This window comes from Sorex fumeus, unplaced genomic scaffold (genome assembly GCF_029834395.1).
Source record: "Sorex fumeus unplaced genomic scaffold, SorFum_2.1 ptg000054l, whole genome shotgun sequence".
Lineage (NCBI taxonomy): Eukaryota > Metazoa > Chordata > Mammalia > Eulipotyphla > Soricidae > Sorex > Sorex fumeus.
In genome coordinates this window covers 50,713,577-50,721,572 of record NW_026606111.1, presented here as the reverse complement: position 1 = coordinate 50,721,572, position 7,996 = coordinate 50,713,577, and the positions used below count along the sequence as shown (strand labels likewise).

Sequence of the window (7,996 nt, the reverse complement as noted above, 5' to 3'; positions counted from 1 at the left end):
AGTAATAAATTACTACACACTTGTTCAATCACCTAAGAAACCCCACTCTGCTCAGATAACTAGATTTTTAATTATAGGTCTGTTTTGCCCGTATGTCATGGCTGAGAATCACTATCATTAGATATGAAACTCACTATACAAAAAGATGCACACACGCTGCTTTGAGTCATCTGTGTTTGTTAATGTGTATTGGCCATTAAACTTCACTGAGACCCATTTTTCTGTCCTTTACAGGACCCACATGAGTCTCAACTTCCGTTCAAGTTGAACTTATAATAATGTGGAATGAAATCATCAATATTCTCCTCACCTCTTCCTTCAGGAGAAAAATCCTACTTACATTCAAGGTGGTCAAAGTGCAGACATCACCATCCACCTTTTCCTGGAGATGTACACGGGACTGAGGTGAGAACAGCAAAAGGCTCTAGTTTAATGGTCTTAATGAAGGTTTCAGGGAAGTGCATTAAACAGGACTCATATAACATCTTCCAAAAGAATTATTTTGTAAAACTGATGCGTTGATTATGGTAAAAGATAATATGGTAAAATCCATATTTTCTTTCTGGGACATTAAAGTTCTAAATCTATCAAGCTGCTTTGAAATACTTTCCTTGATTAGGTACCACTCTCTGCCATAGGGTATGTAAGGACAACACTCAAAGTAATCAGAAGAGAAAAATTAACTCCTACTAGGTTTGGTTACACATATACTAAAATTGAAATGATACAGAGATTATCATGGTCCTTGCACAGAGACGACATGCACACTTGTAAAGAGTACCATATTTTTTGTTGCAAGAAGTACTAACAGGGCTACTTTAAGCTAAGGCAATCCCCACAAGTACAAAAATTCTACATAAAGATAGCACAAATCCCCATAACAACAATCTCTCTCAATGTCAATGGACTAAATGTGCCAATTCAGAGGCACAGAATAGGAAGATGAATTAGAAAACTGAACCCAACATTCTGATGCCTGCAAGAAACACATCTGAGCAATCAAAGCAACCATGGGCTAAAAGTAAAAGGCTGGAAAACAAGTCTTCAAGAAAAGAACACCTCCACAAAGCTGGAGTAGCCATACTAGTATCAGACCACATGGACTTCAGGCTAAAGGTTATAAGAGACAGTGAATGTCATTTCTTCATGATCATGGGATCTGTACATCAGAAAGAACTCACCCTCCTCAATGTAGATGCTCAATGACAGACCAGCAAAATACTTAAAATCAACTTCTAATAGACTTAAAAAAAACATTTATAGCAAAACAGTACTAGGTGGTGATTTCAACACTACTTTGTCACTTCTCAATAGATCAAACAGACTAAATCTCAGCAAGGAAATATTTTATTTAAGGGAAGTAATGAACAACCGTTGGCTTAGAGAAGAAATCAAAGAGGAAATAAAAAGTTTCCAGAAACAAATGAGAAAGAGGACGCGAGCTAGCAGAACTTGTGGGACACAGCAAAAGCAGTGTTAAGAGGAAAGATTATAGCTCTGCCAGAATTCATCAGGAAGAAAGAAAGGGCCTACATGAATAAATTAGAGCTCAAGATTTTGGAAAATGAACAATAAAAGGAGTGAAAACTAGGCTGGAGCAAGGAAATAATAAAACTTGTAGTATAAATCAATGAGCTAGAAACCCAAAATACAATCCAGAAGACCAATAAAAGCAAAAGCTGGTTCTTTGAGAAAATAAACAAGATCAATAAACCTCTAGAAGCCTCTCAAAGAAACAGAAAGAATTCTAATAAATCGAATCAGAAATGCAAAGGGGGTTATCCTAATAGAAAGTACAGAAATCCATAGGATCATCAGAAATTATATTGAGAATCTTTGCAGCAGGAAATGAGAGAATCTTGAATAAATTGATAAATTAATGGATTCCAATTACCTCCCAAGGCTGAACCAAGAAGATTTGGAATACTTGAACCTATCACTACCAAGGAAATTGAAATGATGATCAAAATATACCCCCAAACAGAATGCCTGGCCCAGATGGATTCAATAGTGAAAAATTTCAATCCTTTAAAGAGGAACTGCTGCCAACATTTTTCAAGATTTTACAGGAAATTGAAGAAACAGAAATGCTCTCAAATAGTTTCTATGAGGCAAAGATCACCCTAATACTCAAAACAGACAGAGAGACCACAAAAAATGAAAATTACAGACCTATTTCCTTGATGAATACAGATACACAGATTCTCAAGAAAATACCAGCAAAGAGAATCCAGAAACTCAACAAAAGATCACACACTATGACCAAGTAGATTTATCCCGGGATGCAAGGATGGCTTAACATTCTCTAGTCAATCAACAGAATACACCATCTCAATAAAATAAAGATAAAAGTCATATCATCATATCGATAGATGTAGATAAAGCATTTGATGAGATCCAGCACCCATTCATGATGAAAAACTCTCAACAAAATGGGAGTGGAAAATACTTTCTTCAATCTAGTCAAAGCAAACTACCACAAACCCACAACAAGCATTATTCTCAACGGGGAGAAAACTAAAGGCTTGTAGCAGAAATCAATGAGCTAGAATCCCAGAATACAATTAGGCACAAAACAATTTACCCACTCTAACCACACCTATTCAACATAGTACTTGAAGTACTTGCCATAGGATTTCGGTAAAAAGAAAGGATATCAAGGGCATCCATATAAAAATGGAAGAACTCAAGCTTTTACTATTTGGAGATGACATGATACTATACTTGGAAAATCCCAAAGAATCTACAAAAAAGCTCCTGGGAACAATAGATTTGTTAGTAAAGTAGAATATTACAAAATCAATATCCGGTAGTCCATGGCTTTCCCATATATTTCAAATGAAAGAGAAAAAAAGAGATAGAGAAAAACAATCCCATTCACAATAATACCTTAGAAAATCGAGTATATTAGAGTCAACTAAAATGTTAAGGAACTATACTTTGGTACTATTGCGGCAACATGGGAAGATGCCATTGTTGACAACATTGACGAGGAATACGATCCACTGCTTCAGCACCTCCATGAATGTGCGAGGAATGCCAAGAGAGAGATAGCCACAAAAAATCGCCTATCTTCGAAAACTCTTGAGCTAATTCGCCTGCTTGGTTTGCCGCATGCCTCAGGCAACCGCAAGCTAATGTCCCAGCTCACAAAGCAGTGCAGAGATGCGATCAAGGAAGACCTCAAAGAGAGAAGAGCAGAAGTACTGGTAGATGCGGCAGAAGCCAGGAAAAGTATTCGTAATGCCTGCCTGTCCTTCGCCAACTATAAGACCAAGAAAACTGCCCTCCGATGTCCTGATGGATCCATCACATCCTCCAGAACGGCAATGGAGAAGATTACCATGACTTCTGCTCAAATCTCTTCGATAACCATGTCCACTTGCCGACATACCAAATTCCACAGGATGGATATGTTGTTCCCAACGTTCTCCCTTCCGAAATCCGACACGCCATTTCATTGGTAAAGGAACAAACAGCACCCGGCCCAGACAAGGTCAGACCTGAACACCTGAAGAACCTGCAGTCAGTACTCATCAATACACTGGCTCGGCTCTTCACTCGCTACCTGTCTGAATGCAAGTTTCCGTCCCAATGGAAAACCAGTAGGACCATACTACTGTTCAAGAAGGGAGACATCCATGACATTGGCAACTATCGCCGGATCTGCCTATTGTCTACAAGTTGTTCACTCGAGTCATCCTAAATAGGATTGGCAGAACACTAGATGAAGGACAACCATGCGAGCAAGCAGGGTTCCGCAAAGGATTCAGCACCATCGACCATATCCACACGATAACCAAGCTCATTGAGGTTTCTTGGGTGTTCAAGGTGCAGCTCTGTTTAACGTTCATTGATTAAAAGAAGGCCTTTGATTCTGTTGAGACGGAAGTGCTCACTGAAGCCCTAGCCAATCAGGGCATTCAAGCCCAGTACATCAGGATCCTCCGTGAGCTGTATTACAGTTTCACTAGCAGGATCTCACCATTCTACAAAGAAGTGATCGTTGATGTCAAGAGAGGGATGCGGCAGTGTGATACTCTTTCACTGAAACTCTTCAGTGCCACCCTCGAGAACATCTTGCGACGACTGGAATGGGAAGGAATGGGAGTGAAGCTAGATGGCCGGCAACTACACCACCTCCGCTTTGCTGATGACATTGTTTTAATAACACCAAACATCAGCCAAGCAGCACAAATGCTGGCCGACTTTGACCATGAGTGTGGAAAGTTAGGACTACAGCTGAGTCTTACGAAGACAATGTTTATGCGAAACAGCCTTGTTCCTGATGCCCCATTCGCTCTCAATGGAACGACCATCTCCGAATGCAACAGCTATGTGTACCTAGGTCGAGAGGTCAACATGACAAATGACTTGGCACCCGAGCTGTGTAGGAGGAAGAGAGAGGCTTGGAACGCCTTCAAGAACGTCGAATAAATAGCTAAGAGGAAGAAGAACCTCCGGCTCCAGGCACATCTCTTTGATTCCACTGTTCTTCCTGCATTAACATATGCCTCAGAGACCTGGGCCCTATGCAAACAAGATGGGAACAGTATTCAGGTCTCCCAAAGAAGAATAGAAAGAGCTATGCTTGGAATATCACGTTTCACTCAAATGAGAGACATAATCATGAGTTCTTACATCCGTCGCCGATCAAGAATCAGGGACGCTGTCTCTTATGCCAAGGTGTCAAAAATCAGATGGGCTGGTCACGTAATGAGATTTAGAGACGACCGCAGGACTAGAGCTGTTACTGACTGGATTCCACGGGATGTCAAAAGACCGCGTGGCCGCCCACCTTCCAGATGGTCAGACTTCTTCGTCAAGATCATGAATGATCGGTTTGAGGCCCTTCATGTTCCTGGATCGAACAGGTGCCATTGGGCTACACTAGCACGCGACAGGGACAAATGGAGACGTTACTGGCGCCCGCTCGAGCAAATCGACGACTAAGGGGAAGTTAAGTGATAAATGATAAAATGTTAAGGAACTATACAAAAAAAACCCTACAAACTCTACTTCACGAAATAAGAGAGTATACGAGGAAATGGAATCACATCCCATGCTCATGGATTGAGAGGATTAACACTGTCAAAATGGCAATACACCCCAAAGCTCTATAAAGATTTACTGCACTTCCTATAAGGATACCCATAACATTTTTCAAAGAAATAGATTAAACACTCTTGAAACTCATACACAACAATAACCTCCCATGAAGAGCTAAAGCAATATTTGGTAAAAAGAAGAAGGGAACAGCTTCCCCAACTTGCAACCCTACTACAAAGTCGTAGTAATCAAAATAACATGATATTCAGATAAAGACAGGCCTCACATCAATGGAATATAGTCAAATATCCTGACGCTGGCCCTCAGATTATTATTACCTAATCTTTCATAAAGGCTCAAGAAATATGAAGTTGAGCAAGGAAGTCTCTTCAACAATTGGTGCTGGGAAACCTGGACAGCGACATGCAAAAAAAAAAAAAAATGAACTCAGACCTCTTTATAGTGCCAGGCACAAAGTCAGATCAAATGTATTAAAAACCTCAATATCATAGCTGAATTCTTAAGATATATGGAGAAAAATGTGGGACGATCCCTCCATGACATTAAAGCTAAGGGAAACTTCTAGAATGAAACACCACTGACCAAGGAAGAGGAAATGAAGATAAACAAATGAGACTACATTAAACTAAGACGTTTCTGCAACTTAGAAAAATGGTGACCATGCTAAAAAGACAGCCCTCATAATGGAGAAATATTATTTATGCACTACCCATAAAATTAACCTCAAAATTCTGACTGCTGTATCATTAAGAACACTAAATAGTTCCCGTGAATTTTATTCTTCTTCACATATATTTACTCTAAAATATTTTAGGTTTCATTTTAAACCACAGGTAAAAAATAAAAATTATAATTTTTTTAAAATTAAAAATAACCCCTATGCATAGCCAGGTGCGACCCAAAAAAAAAAAACAAGAAAAACAAGCAAGCAAATAAGCAAGAAAGAAAGAAATTAAAAATTAAAAAATAATGCTGTTTGCAATGCTAAGGATCAATCCCAGATCATCATACAATGGAACGCAAATGCTCTATCCCTGAGTTATATCCCTGTTCTTAAACATTTAAAAAAGTCTTTTTTGATGTCTCATTGCATTTTATTTTTTAAAAAATGCTTTTCTTATTATACCTGGTCGCCATCATACCGCCTAATTCTTGACCTTTTCTTCACTTGTATATTTTACCTCTAACATTCAGTAGTCATCTTATCCTTCCTATAGCCATGCTTTCCTTTGACAAACTTTCCAAGATCATGTCTGGCTTGCTTTAACATGGTATAAAATGGAAACGTTATTTTCTTTATGCTCTCACGCCAGAGGTGATGATGTTTTTGACCCAGGAGAACTCTTTTCTGGTGAGCTTCCTGGCTGTTTCTACTTGACTTCAAAATATCTAAAGGTAAGTCATCGTCTTTTTTTTTTTTGCGTTTTTGGGTCACACCTGACGATGCACAGGGGTTACACCTGGCTGTGCAGTCAGGAATTACTCCTCACGGTCCTTGGGGGGACCATACAGGATGCTGGGAATCTAACCTGGGTAGGCCGTGTGCAAGGCAAATGCCCTACCTGCTGTACTATAGCTCCAGCTCCACCCCCCTCCCCATAATTCATCATCTTGAGGGCCTCAGATTTTTACCTTTGATTTAGAAACTTCATCTTTACATTGACACAGTAAATTGAAACCACAGAATTGTTGAATGGCATGTTATAAGGGTAGCAGCCATGAGCAAACATTGATAACCCATGAGTTGGCATGAATGAATTCTGTCTGAGAGGCTTCACTTCTGAGGATACCTGTCACTACCTCCTTTCTGTTACGTATCCCAGGATCAGAATCTACATCAGGCCATCAGTAGAAATTGTCCACCCAAAAGCTAGCCTTCCACTGGGATCAGAATCCTTGATCCATGTAACTTGTAATTTTTCATTCATGATTTGTTGACCTTGTTTCAGGCAGAGGCATCCAGAGCATAAACTCAGCTTCCCAGTAGTTTCCACAGGAAATCCAAATACCTAAGAAAGTTATCATTTCTGACACCACTGTTAAAGATTTTTTTGGAATCCCACGGTAAGATACTATCATTAATGTTATAATATTACTGTTCTCCATAGTCCAGATCTCCCCAAAGAACTCTCTACCCTCCTCACTCCAAGTATAGACTCCAGTTTATCATTCTCCTGAACGTACTTCTATTTGTTTCACTCAGGTTCTCCCCTAAAGTATACAAGTTAAGTTCATACCACTCCAAGTTCTTATTCCTAAACTACCAGAGTGGGCTTGGTCCTCAAGCTTGTGTTCTTCCTTAAAGAAATACCGTGCTTCCTTTCTGTATGTCACTCTTTGCTTGCTTTGTAAAACGAGTGTTCTCTCTTGAACATATATTCCATTCCACCCTATGCCTGTTTCACAAGTTTCTAAGTGTTGTTCAATAAAATCTATTGTTCTTCACAGCGGTAGGGCGTTCGCCTTACAAGCGGCCAACATGACCGACCCGAGTTCGATTCCTCTGCCACTCTCGGAGAGCCCGGCAAGCTACCGAGTGTATTCGATATGCCAAACACAGTAACAACAAAGTCTCCAATGGAGATGTTACTGGGCCTGTTCGAGCAAATCGACGATCAACGGGAGGGCCTTTACCTTTTCTTCACTGAACTAAAAATTTTAAAACAACAGAGCATTGTTAAAATCAATATTTGTATGTTTTAAACCCCAAATTTTGAAAATGAAAGGGTGTAAAGCAATGGAATCCTACTCAGTTGTATGAAGTGAAATCTTCTTATTATTTGTATAAAAAAATCATAACATGAGGATATTATGTTTAGTGACATAAGCCAGGCAGAAAAAGATAGGCATCATACAAGTTCATGCATATGTGGCATATGGAGAAAACAAATTAAAAGAATAAAATGAGACAGACAAACGTCTAAAA

General features: G+C 39.4%; 1 pseudogene; it reads left to right on the top strand.

Moving 5' to 3' along the window:
• The first annotated feature begins 693 nt into the window (after window positions 1-693).
• On the top strand, window positions 694-790 carry LOC130033725 (uncharacterized; annotated as a pseudogene).
• The last annotated feature ends 7,206 nt before the right edge of the window (window positions 791-7,996 follow it).